The sequence below is a fragment of the Oreochromis niloticus genome, linkage group LG22 (genome assembly GCF_001858045.2).
Source record: "Oreochromis niloticus isolate F11D_XX linkage group LG22, O_niloticus_UMD_NMBU, whole genome shotgun sequence".
Taxonomy (NCBI): Eukaryota; Metazoa; Chordata; class Actinopteri; order Cichliformes; family Cichlidae; genus Oreochromis; species Oreochromis niloticus.
In genome coordinates this window covers 13,313,895-13,326,869 of record NC_031985.2, presented here as the reverse complement: position 1 = coordinate 13,326,869, position 12,975 = coordinate 13,313,895, and the positions used below count along the sequence as shown (strand labels likewise).

General features: G+C 41.0%; 1 long non-coding RNA gene across 6 annotated transcripts in view; it reads right to left on the bottom strand.

Moving 5' to 3' along the window:
* Positions 1-3,590, bottom strand: part of LOC102075754 (uncharacterized) — a 103,715-nt gene extending 100,125 nt beyond the window's left edge. For all 6 annotated transcript variants that reach the window (XR_003216064.1, XR_003216063.1, XR_003216065.1 and 3 more), the window contains exon 1: positions 3,114-3,590. This is a non-coding gene — a long non-coding RNA (uncharacterized LOC102075754). The remainder of the gene's footprint in view (positions 1-3,113) is intronic.
* Positions 3,591-12,975: the final 9,385 nt, after the last annotated feature.

Sequence of the window (12,975 nt, the reverse complement as noted above, 5' to 3'; positions counted from 1 at the left end):
AAAAAAAAAAAAAAGAACATAGGCAAGAGAATCGGGCCATGACGTCAGAAGCTCTGACAGCCTGTTCTTTGTGGGCGTTACCTATTTTCAATCAGCCAATAGGGAGCGTTGTTGTGGGCGGGGCCGGTTTCAAAGATGAAAGGTAAGAGAATCAGGCCGTCACATCAAAGTCAACCCAAGTCCATAAATAGCAGGTGAAACCCACACTGGACAAGCACGTTTCTTGCTTACAGTCACAAGCGATTCACTGGATGAACTTTTGTTCTGCTACCCTCAGTCTTATTTCAATATCTGATTCATTGTAACACCGTAGCTTTGTTCCAAATGTCAAAAATGAGCAACCTAAAAGCAAAACCAGAATTTGTGTGCACTCTGCCAAAAAGTGCACTGGACAAGCTTATTCAGGTTAGGAAAGCCTTCCAAAACACTCTCTCTGAAAATCAACTTTTAAAAGAGGGTACAAAGACAGCCAGACAGCAAATCAAACAGCTGATGGCCCAAATTTCACTGGTGCATGCCAAGCTGGATCAGTATGAGATCCAAGCTGGAAAACTCACTGATGAATCAGTGACACGCAAAGTGGAAATGAGCAGCGCCACCAAAGAAAAAAGGGATCAGACGTACTCAGGTCAGGAAAAGACCATCACCTTTGACCTTGAGATGAACCGTCTGAAACAGCAGCTTCAGCAGAGGGACAGCGAAATCCTGATCCTCAAACAGGAGAAGGACAGTCTGTCTGCTGAACTTGCACAGCTTCAGACACACGAGAAACCAACATTTGTGTGCACTCTGCCAAAGAGTACACTGGACGACCTTATTCAGGTTAGGAAAGCCTTCCTAAAAGCTCTGTCTGAAAATAAACTTTTAAAAGAGGATTCAAAGACAGCCAGACAGCAAGTCAAACAGCTGATGGCACAAATTTCAATGATGCGTACCAAGCTGGACCAATATAAGATCCAAGCTGGAGAAGAAAGAGAGGATCAGACTTGTTCAGATCAGGCAAAGATCATAACCTTTGACCTTGAGATGAACTGTCTGAAAGAGCAGCTTCGGCAGAGGGACAGCGAAATCCTGATCCTGAAACAGGAGAAGGAAAGTCTGTCTGCTGAGCTCGCACAGCTTCAGAAACACGAGGCCTCTCTGAAAGAAACTCTGTGGAATGAGAAAACACACAGAGAGAATCTGGAGCAGGAGAAGAAAGTCCAGCAGGAAGAAAATAAGAAAGTCCTGGAAGAGCAGAAAGTGGTGAAGGACACAGAAGACATGCAGAAAAAAACGGACGAGCAGACCAAAGAATTAGCGCAGGCAAAGACAGAGGCAGTAGAGACGGCAACCCCAGAGTCGTCCTCATCAAAGGCTGAAATATCAACACTGGAGAAAACACAGAAAATGGAGGAAAAGTTGTGTGTCAACAGACTGATCCAGTTGGTGGTTTCACAGGCCATAGAAAAAGTCTCCTCTAAATACAAGCTCTTCACAGAGCGCCTCACTCCTGACTGCATCAGCGATCGCCTGATTCAGAAAATCTGGCCTGAAATCGAGCTGAAACATTTGGATCTGTCCCCAAAACGGCTGAAAAATCTTGACAAGGTCATTCTCAAGGATCTATGCATAGCACACAGCTGCAAGGACAAACATTTGATTATGAAGCTGAGGGAACAGCTTGATAATATTACTGTCCCAGCCTTCACCAAAAAGCTGCTGTCATTACCAAGAAGAGTCCTCAGTGTCTCTAAACACAGAGAAGAGTACAAGGACGTGGTGAAAAACGTCACTCAAGCTCTGGTAATGCACGCTATGAGCCAAGAAAATGAGACGACAACATGGCGTCCAGGAACATCAGATTTTATTATACAGAGGCTTTCCCACAAGATCTGGAACAAAATTCTGTCCAAACACTACAAAATGTCCTTGGAGAACATTGAACAACTCGCCCTGTCAGTATACAACGAACTCCATGACAGGTGGGATTCTCCAGGACTCTTAATGAAGTCAAGCAACCCAGTGGTTGACGAAGCAATCGTCAAAACCTTCAAAACACATGCCAAACTGAGGAGCCGAAACATCATCTTTAGGGCTTTCTCGTGTGCACGCTAAAATTCAACTGACACGTGCATGCGATTATGTGACAAAACTCTTAAATTGGCTTAAAATATTCATTTAAATTGGGCATCTAAATTTAATTTTCAAACCAGAGTGGTTAAAAAGAACCACTCTTCTTCTCCCAACTTCCTTCCCTCATCACCAACTGGCCGAGGCAGATGGCCACCCCATCCCAGAGCCTGGGTCTGCCGAAGGTTTCTCTCTTTTAAAAGAGAGTTTTTCCTTCCCACTGTCGCCAAAGTGCTTGCTCTAGGGGGTTGGAGTTTTTGTGCATTATTGTAGGGTCTTGACCTTACAATATAAAGCACCATGAGGGAAGTGTTGTTGGGGTTTGATGCTGTTTCTTAAATCAAAATGTCCAATTACAACAGGACATTTTGAGTTAAGAAACAGCACCAAACCACAAAACAAAATAAAATAAAAATAAAAAAAAACTTTGAATTTGTGTTTTGTTTTATTGGCTGTAAATTTGCTAAGAATGTCATATCAGATTAGAATTGTGTGTCTCAATATCATGTATCATAGCATCACCCTGTAGTTCAATTTGAAGTGGATGTCATAGTAATGTCTTTCTGTATGTGTGTACAAACCGGTCAATGGTTTAAACCGATAATCACTTTCTGACGTGAAATGTTTATGTGAGAAAGTTGATAACCACTGTGGTCGATGCCCATTATCTCCAGTGTGTGCGTGAATGGGTGAATGGGTGAATGACTGGATATGTAAAGCGCTTTGGGGTCCTTAGGGACCAGAAAAGCGCTATATAAATACAGGGCATTTACCATTTACCATTTTTAAGTTTTCTCGAGTCAGTTAAGGCTATGAAAGACTGGCTATGTTTAGCACACCCCTCGGGTCACTTAAAATAATGCTTAATATTCAATATATGTCAAACACAAATAGGTTTCAGCGCAGCAGAAATAACCCGCTGATTATAAAAATGGTGAACACACAAACAGTGACTGACTCCAACTGCTGTAAACACCAGCAAACACTCAAAGATGTCTTACCTGTGCGTTTCACTGTCCCCTCTTCATCCCGCTGAACAGGTGGTTGAAATCTTTAGAGAGCAGCTCTTTCACCTCTTCCATCATTTTTATTTCGTTTCACTTGAGAGATGAAAGTTTTCCGACTATCTGTTGTTGGTGTTAGCGTGTCAGCACGCTAGCAGGCCACGCCCACCACCTGGTTCTCCATTTTTATTTCTCTTTTGCTCAGCGGGGTCATCCAAAATTCATCATCTTAGTTCAGTCATGAAACTCCCTCCACGCAGCTTAAAGGTCAAAGTTCAAAGAACCTGTGGCACCGATTCCCAGTTTGGGTTCAGGAGACAGACTCCTTCTCTAGTTTTGATATTGCCATGAACTTTTTCCTTTCCTACAACTTCAGGTTCAGACCTTTATCTCCCCTTTATTGCATGTCATTAAATGTCATCTGAGCCTGAGGCTGTGTCCCAATTCAGGGTATGCACGCTTGAAGTACGCATTTCAAGTGCGATTACGTCACCGCCACGCGACGACGGCTGTCCCAATTCAAAGTGTACTTCAAATGCATACTCCAAATGCGCCGTCGATTTCCCCAAATATCAAGCGTGGTCCGGTGCACGCTTCGTGGTCCCATATATCCCACAATCCATAGCGCGGCGGTGGGTGTGGATAATTTTGCCGCAAAATACGGCAGAAGGGAGCGGCCGAAGAGTGAACTGTCAAAAGTAAGTACTAAATATGATGTCACTTATTTATGTACGAATGTTTAAGAACATTAAAACATTACTGTTGGCCACATGTCGGCAAAGTTATGTGACATTAGTGATGTTTGTACTTTCCGCGGTAACTTGGTTTTAAAGTCTCTACTTCTAAATATATATATATAGTCGACCTTAATCTTACAGAGAATGTGATGATTTTATGGATAATTAAAGTCAGTCATATATCCACAAACACAACAAGCTGAAAGTCAGTGATGCTGCTCGGTTTGCAGTCCTGAATATAATGTTAGCTATGTTATATTGCTGCCTCTGTTCGGTGGTGTCGAGCCAAACGGACTTTAACGTGTGTTTGAACGAGCTGACGGTTCACTCGTTAAGCTGAAAGAAAGATGCTTTAATCACAGGAGTCACACATGTGTCCACTGTACCATCTGGGAACTCTTCTTGTTTAGCACTCGTAATAACACAAACACTAAATCCTCCTTCTCTTGTGCTGTTTTGTAGCAGTGTGTACACCTGAGACTGTCACCTGTCTGTCTGTCCTGCACTCTCTCTCTGTTTCTTTCTCTCTGATTGTGGAATAAAAGTATGAACATGTATTTATAAGTTACACTTGTGTTTGAATCCTGCAGCTTATCACACATTTGATTTCCATGTGTGACAACTGCAAGTGTCCAGAGTGAGGACAGACTGAGGGACCCACTGCTGCACATCATCTGTGAGGCTTTGCACCCCTGATGATCCACCAGGACAAACTCAGCAGTGTGTGAGGAAGAGGAGGAGGAAGAGCCAGCAGCAGCTGACAGATGAAGAGAATAGACAGACTGTTCCCTGTTTGTGAAGGACTGCTAGGGAAGTTTAAAATAACTAATTGTCTGTCCTGAATCAGTCTTATTAGGTAATGTTCAAATAATTATATCATCCCAGTGTTTTCAGTGTGGGAGAAAGTACTCCTTCAAGTTACACACTATGAAAGGCAGCAACAAGTTTAATATTCAGAAACCTAAAGTATGTATCAGCAGCAGAATGGAGCTAAAAATAAATGTTTGTTTCAGTTCTATGAAGCTTTGAGTATTTTGGATTAGTAGCACTGCTGTGTTTGTTGCATCATATTGTTGTAATTGTTTATATGCTTTATATATTCTGAGGTAAGTTGATCTATAGTGTTACATCATATTCTATAAGGATGTTATGTGTTGGTATAGTTTCTGCCCAGTTTGACCCATTTAGCAGAAGTCGGCCTGTTTAAGGCTCTGATATCTATTCTGTATGACTTAAAGCAGTTATGACATGGTCTGATTTTCTCACCCAATAAAGGAATATTTCATATATCAGTCTACTCTTCATTCTATCAGAAACAGTTATCACAGCTCATACATTTTCTTTTTACACATATATGTAAGCATTGAGCCAAATGTAATAATGCCAACATATTAAACGAACAATATTTGTCTCTTATATATAATACATCTGTATATACACTGTCAGAGATACTTGTCTTTGAGTGAAGATTTAAGGTGATAGGAAATATAATTAACTGCTACTTGCATCTTTGACCCAGAGTTCAAGCTCATATATATATATATATATATATAATCTGACAATACATATAATATTGTCCATATTATATTAACATTACCACAGTGAGATGACTTTAGTCTCATGAATAACATTAGCTAATTATTATTTACTAACTAATCTTGAAATGACTGTTCAGTACAGAAATGAAGCCCAACTCTCATGTTTTACAGTCCTGTGGTCTCAACTAATCAAAGTGATGTCATGACAAAAATGAATGACCAACAAAACATTTTTTTCTCCTTCATTTCTGTCACACAAAGCTGTTTGAAACATTTCTCGCGGTTAGTATCATGGTTGCTAGGCAACCTGAACAGCGCGATGAAGGCTAGACCGTCCCATTTCACAAGCCTCTCACTTCCGCACTTCTCGTACTTGTAGTACGCACCGTACGTAGTACGCGTAGTGTGCGTACTTCAAGCGTGCAGACCCTGAATTGGAACACAGCCTGAGTCTTTCTGTTCAAAAGGGGTTCTTCTTTCCCACCTTCGCCAAATGCTCCCACAGGAGGTCCTCCGATTGTTGGGGTCTTTCTCTCTAACATTTTAGGGCCTTTACCTAAAAACACCCCGAGGCAACAGTTGTGTGTTGGTGTTAAACAAATAAAACCTGTATAGGGCTGTATATATGAGCATTCTTTATATACAGTCTGATTGGTTTACATGAACGTTGCAGCTATATAAAATATTCTGATGTTATCATCTACATTTTGTACTTTTTTCAATTTATAAATTCTGTAACTGTCATGAACTTAAGAAGACAAATAACTGATGATGTAGAAGTGTCAAAACCCCTCAAAAACTCATGTATCAAATATGACACTCTTGGCTTTAAAGGGTTAAAGTGGAACTGCAAACCAGCTTTGATGCAACGGCGTTGCACAACTATTTTTGCCCACTAGAGGGCAGCATCACCACATGGCTCCACAGTATGGTTAGCCTGCATACAGGACAGCGGCAGGCTGCTGTAAAAGCCTTTTTATTCATTCAAACAGAAGCAGGCAGCCTTGAACTCCTTTACATATGTGTTGACACAGAGTTTTGAGGCTCTGTGAGGCACACACACATACTTTTGGAGGCTAAAACAACGTATATTTTCCATTTGATGAAGTTTCAAATGTGAATGTTCAAATTGAATTTCTGCCCCATTTAAACAGAGAAGTCACTGAAACAGGATTTGCATCAGTGTGACACACATGTAAAAAAATCACACACACACACAAAAATGTAAAACACTTAGTTTAAAGTGTTTTCTAATTATTAAATGCAGAAAAAAAATACCGCATCCATTATTGCTGCTCCTGCTGAAAGGTGTATCCATCATATTAATTACATAATTGGTCAAAGCGAGGCTAATTTTAACATTTTTTTAATGTATTTGGCTAGTTTAATCAGAGCCCCTGCATATTTTATAAGTCTGTTTTTTATGTAATTTCTTAGCTCTTTCCAATCTGCAGGTTGCTCTTCCAGAGTCACCTTGTCTGACCTTATTTAAACAGGATGCCACATTTTTGTGCTTCCTTTCTGTTGCATGAAATGTGGTTAGAGGTGCACTTAAGAGCTTTCAGAAAAGCCTCAGTGTGAGAAACTCCTTATTTTATTGCTGTTATTTAACCTCCTGTTTAAAGTTTTGAATCATTGCAGCCTGGAGATAAGGATAACGAGACTTATTTTGTTAGAGAATTCGCTCAGGAATCTCTGATCCACAGATAAGCTACTTATCTGTTTGACCTTTGACTGAATTTGAGCATTTCAGCTTTAAGTTAAAAGAGTTCAAATCACAAACAAAAACCTCTTTTATTGTTTTTCCTTCACGACAATACAAATGGATATCTGCTGTTTAATATGAGCCTGAAAACTGGCCTGAAACATCATGTAATCCATCTGCGGTGTGTGTTGTCTTTTCCCAGTGTGTTGTCTGCTGCTTCACGCAGGTCTCTAAGAGAGAGATTACAGAGTCTGGGTGAGTCAGACCGACAGATGTGTCATCAGGTGAACCAGTCTGACTTCGGCAGCAGCCGCAGCTGAGCTTACCGTCCCTCTCTGACCGTCTGTGCCCTCGTTCTGCAGCCCCCGTTATTGTCTCCTCTCACTCTCGCCCTCCTTTATCCTGTCCATCCATCTCTCTCCTGCCGCTGTTCCCTTCTGTCTGTGTCCTCCTTTTACGCCTTTCACCCACTCCCTTTCTGTGAAGTCCCTGCCCTCATTTCCCTCATGTCTGCATCCCTTTACTTGCTCTCATTTTGATTTGTTTTGTTTTGATGTGGCTGGCTTTGTTTTTGTCCCTTAAAGAGCTCAGGGTGGGATCCTTTCCAACCTGAAGTGCCCCTGCTGCTGCTGCTGCTGCTGCTGCACAAACTGACTGAACTCAAATGGCCTGAAAGAATGCCAGTTGAGGCTGTAGCACACAGACGAGCCATTACGTTATAAAGTATTCAATGCAAATGAATGACAAAAAGCACCAGCGAGCCATAATTATACCAAGAAACACTTACTCAGGGAGCTCTGCTGCTACAAAAAAGGAAAAGAAAACACTGAAGGCTTCATTTCACAGCTTTCCTGTAAGTCTTTTAAAGAAATTAAATAAATAAAATAAGATCAGTGGGTGTGTGACAGACAGATGAGATGGATCCACTGTGTGTTTTGATGTGAGCAGAACAAAATACAGCTTGTGGGCTTCTTTGTAACTGAAGCCTTGCTGCAGAAAAAAAAGAAAAAGAGAGAGAGCGAGAGAGAAAACCGACAGGAAACAATTTGTTGACTGCACCCGCCTTCCTCTCCTGCTGCAAAATGTGGGACATGACAGTACAAATCACAATTGCATAATGGATCTAGGTCAAACAACAAAAAATGACAGACCTGTGGAAAAGCAGCTCAAAACAAGGGAACTTTGGGAACAGTTCAAAGATTTTGGGGCAAAAGCTAAGATGCAGCTACGAGCCTTTCATCCACCTTTAATCTGAGGATTCAACAAAGTAAAACGTCATAAATGGGGATTAGGATGACACCACAAGTCTGTGCTTGTGATTCCTGCTGCTGTAAAGTGATGTTGTGCACGTGTGCTTGTGTGTGTATGTCTGTTTGTGTAGGGATACAAAAGAGGGAGCGGGTGGGGGGTGGGGGGTCAGCAGTGGACAACAACAGCTCTTTTCATAGCTGTCAGTATATCCGGGTCAGCTGTGCAGGAGATGCTGAGAGTCCTGCAGCTGTTGGAGGGAAGAACAGCAGAGCAAATGAGGACGGAGAAGGAATAGCAGTGTGTGTGTGTGTGTAAGTGTGTGTGTGCTAATCATGTTGTGGGTACAAAAATCAGTTTTACACAGTCATAAAAAAAGTCCACATAATTATAACTAGAGTATGAAGACCTGGTCTGAGGTGAGAGCGTACCTCCAGGAAATTAAACAAAGATATAGACAATGTGTGTGTGTGTGTGTGTGTGTGTGTGTGTGTGTGAGAGAGAGAGAGAGAGAGAGACAGAGAGAGTGCATGTGTGTCTGTAGAATGAGGAGATCTCCCCTATACAGCTCGAGCAGCCAATCAGCCGGCTCACTCTGACATAAAACCTAAACAAAGATGACTTTATGCCAGAAGACGACAGCGTCTGCTTACTCAAACTATTCCCTCCGTCTGTTATTTGGGTTTTAAGCATGTGATATGACACCATTTGAATAATCCACACACACATAACATTGCATATGAAAAACTCTGAGCATCTTCCCCTCTCATACACTCTGAATGTTGGCATGGAGCTACATCAGAGAGCCACGCTGTACCAAATTTGTTGAAATATGTGTGAATCTTGGTGCGTATAGTTGCTTTTTCCTCCATTTCTGTATTTTTCTTCTTTTTTTTCATTTCCCATCAACGCTCTCCTTTTGTGGTGTCACAGAGTCTTGCTGCTGTTGTGACAATAGTGGTGAGTCATGCTCTCAAACAATGTGCCAAATTTGTCCACGATTAAATTCAGATTTATTATGCACAGTGATTCAACTCGACACTTTGATCTTCGATCTTTATCCTCTGTTTCTGGGCAGGAGGCTTCACTAAGACAGATGTAATCAGGAAAGGCTTCTCAGAGACAACAATAAGGAAAACTCATATTTTAAACTGTATTGAATTTTCCAGGAAACTAGTCCTGTAAGAGCTCATTTCTTTACAACAGCGTATACTCAGAAGTGCAGGGAGGCCACGAGACTGTTGGGTAAAAGGTTTAATTCACAGAAAATGGTCACAATTTTGGTTTAAATATTCAAAATGTCATTGCATGTTGAAAAATGATGCTTAACTTTACATGTACATGTTCACATGTTTGCAGTCTTTAAGCTGAGCTAACTAGTTTCGATATAAGAGTGGCCTCAGTCTTCAGAGTGAACTCCCAGGAACATCAAATTAAGCTTCTTCACAAAATGTTGCACTATTCCTTTAATATGTCTATTTAATTTATTTAGTTTGGTTCTTATAAAGCGTTTGTTCTTTATGTGATGGGCCGAGTGGGTCAGGATTTTTTTTTTTTAAATCTTGTTTTCAAACACAAAATCCTTCATGCGTCAGTGAACATTTGCCGTACCCATGAAGAGATGCTGCGAGTGCACAGTCGGGGAGTTTTATCTTATTAAGCCTTCACTCTTCTGGAGGATGAGTCAGTAATAAATACAGTGGAGGGCTGTTTTTGTGACAGCTTGTTAGAGAAGCTGCCAAACAGGCTTTTAGACACATTCTGCAAGGTTCAAAAGTGATTCATGATCAATCAGGTGAGTGGTTTCAACCAAAATAACTTTTGAGAGGTCCTTTGTTATGGTTATCCCTTTCACCATTATTCAGTTCTTTTATATTCAGTCTTTGGAAAAAAGATCTAATTAACCTCTTAGAAATTTAACTACCATGTTTTTTATCTTATCTTCTAGTTGGGGCACCTAAATACTGGAGCTTTAAACACTAGTGGAGTAAAAGCTGAGATCTGCTTTCATTAAATGATGGTGCCGCTGACCTGACCGTCTCTGGGGGATTTTTGTCCTTCAGAGGTGCTGAGCTGGGGGATTTTACCACCGGAGGGAAGGAATGAAGAGTCTGTTTGACAGATTTGAAGACATCAAGGTGATCTAATTTAGCTGCTTTACTCTCCTCTCTGAGAAGCTGATGTAGCCGTCCTTGAAAAGATTGAACTCTTCATATGTTAAAACTCCCCATCTGTGCACCAATGACGTCCTTTTCCATTCGCTGCGATTATGGACAGTGGATGATACAGGCCGTATTTGGTGTACAAACATATGTTTTGTTTTATTCTCATTGCCAAGCAAACATTCACTGACCTTATAACAAGATAAATTATTGAATGGATTAAAAGATTCAATATTTCAGTTCAATATTTGTTTGATCTTGGTGAGAGTTACAAACCTCTGCGTCAGGGCTAAATCTTTTTCTGTGCACAGGATTGCAGCCCGGTGGGCTTATTCACACCTTTAATTGGATGATAGAGTGGTCGGCAGCTAAATTTATCTGATGTGTTTATTTTTGGACCTAAGCAGAGAGCATTTTACACTCTGATTAACTTTCCTCGTGGAAGCAGGTTAGTCAGAATATAAAAGGGACCTGAGCAAGGGTTTAATGTTTAGACTGAGCCTAAATTCCCAAAGAATTTAAAGGGGGGTCTGCTGTTGGTTAAAGGGGAGCTGTCATAATGATTTTCAGCCTCAAATAGTTTTGCATGACTTAGAGTTCAAACTTAGTCTTTTTTATATCATACTCGGCTTTAGTTCAGACTCTCAGTTCATCTCAGTTGAGCTGTTCTGGTTCCTCTCCCTTTAAGACAATGGGTTTTTTTTCTGGTTGGCTGCCTCTCAGTATCAGAAAGTCTAAATAGCATGTGGGTGGGGCTTCTGTGCTCGCAGCCAGAGCTGTGTTCCTGAGTGATATCCAATCTGTCTGATATCATACAGGTAGAAAAGAGCATAAAATAAACTGTCTGGAACTCAGGACAGAACCTTCATAACATTCATCACAGGCAGCAGTGGGCAATTAATATTCCCAACAGGCCACGTGAGAAACTGGGAACATTGCGGAGGGCTGCACCAAAAAGCTGAACTCAGTTCTGCTTAATATTAATTTGGTATCTGTTTATAAAACTGCTACCAGTAAGAGAAGACAATGAAAATGTAGTAGGCATGGTAATCAACATTGCCAAAACCAGCTGTGACCAAAATGTCCATGTCTTTGCAAAATTTAAAATACTTATAATTGTATACAAAGGGCTGTTGTTACTTTGCTTGTTCATCTGCAGTTTTTATCCTCTGTTTTCTTGTTCAGTGAGATAAGACTAGTCTGCTTTGGGCTTGAACAAGTGCATTAAAGTCAGCTTCAGTGTCTGAGGTGGATTTGTGAAGGACAGTTAACAACAAATGAAAGATCTGCCCTCCATTCTGCATCTGAGATCTCAAATGTCTTTCCCTTTTTTCTTATGAAGCTCAGGTCCCAAACTCTTTTAGCACTTTGCCCAGGCAGAGCCACCTGACAGCTGTGTGGTAGCCTATGTCACCATGCTCCTCCAAACCTGCAAACTGTGATTCAGCGATCCAACATTTTTTCCTGACAGATTTGGACAGCCATCTTTTGTAACACCTGCCAGTTTGCCCATTTCAGCCGAAGCGTTTCCAAGCATGCACTTACCTCTGTGAACTAATCACTCCTTGATGTAGGGCCTTTCATTGAGCACATTGCTGCCAGCTCCTGGGTAATTTCAAACTCTTTCATTATCCCGTGTGCAAAGATAAATAACTGGGATGTGTCGTAGTAAAGCCAAAGAAGTCAGAATTGTCCATTTTGTTTTCCAGTTGAAGCCCCAGATTTCCTCCATTGTCATTGATTTGTTTTATTACTCTTCACCATGGAAGGGGGCACGTCCTTAAATCAAAGTCCACCAAAGGCTATTTGATAAACTCCACATTAGAAAATGGTTTATTTTGTGTGATTTTGTGGAAAATCACAAAGCTGGTAGAGGTAAAGCGCACTTTGTTCTTTCTCATGTGAGCTGACATCTTCTGGGAGTTGCAATCTCACATCCTTTTCATAAACATCAAGTCCAAGACATTTACAGTGACGCTTGCACACATATGTTATGTAAATCTTTAAAAAAATATCAGTCGCCTTCAAAACAAAAGCAACAACTGAATTGTGATTTCCCACAACTGCCAAAAAACTGTTTTCTGATGGGGAGTTTATCAAAGACTGTTTGTTGGTTTGATGTATACCTATATGTGTTTGAATCCTACAGGTCAGTGTGGGGGACACACAGATGTGGCTCGCAAGAAATAGAATTTAATCTAACGGGACAAATAAACCCAAACCACACCAGGAAAAAATCACCAGACATCTTCAGGAACGTGGCAGGTTTTAATTTGTCACCTCTCTGCAAATATGTGGTCACATTCTAACAGTAACATCTAACAGTGTTTCTAAACTCCAAAGACTTCACCTCTGTCTTGTCTTCACTCCTCAACTGCTTGTTTATCTTCCGCCTGCTTCTTCCCGTCCTCTGCACAGTCCCTCCTTATCTCTTTGTCCTATTATTACTTGTTTAAAACTCTGGTTTCC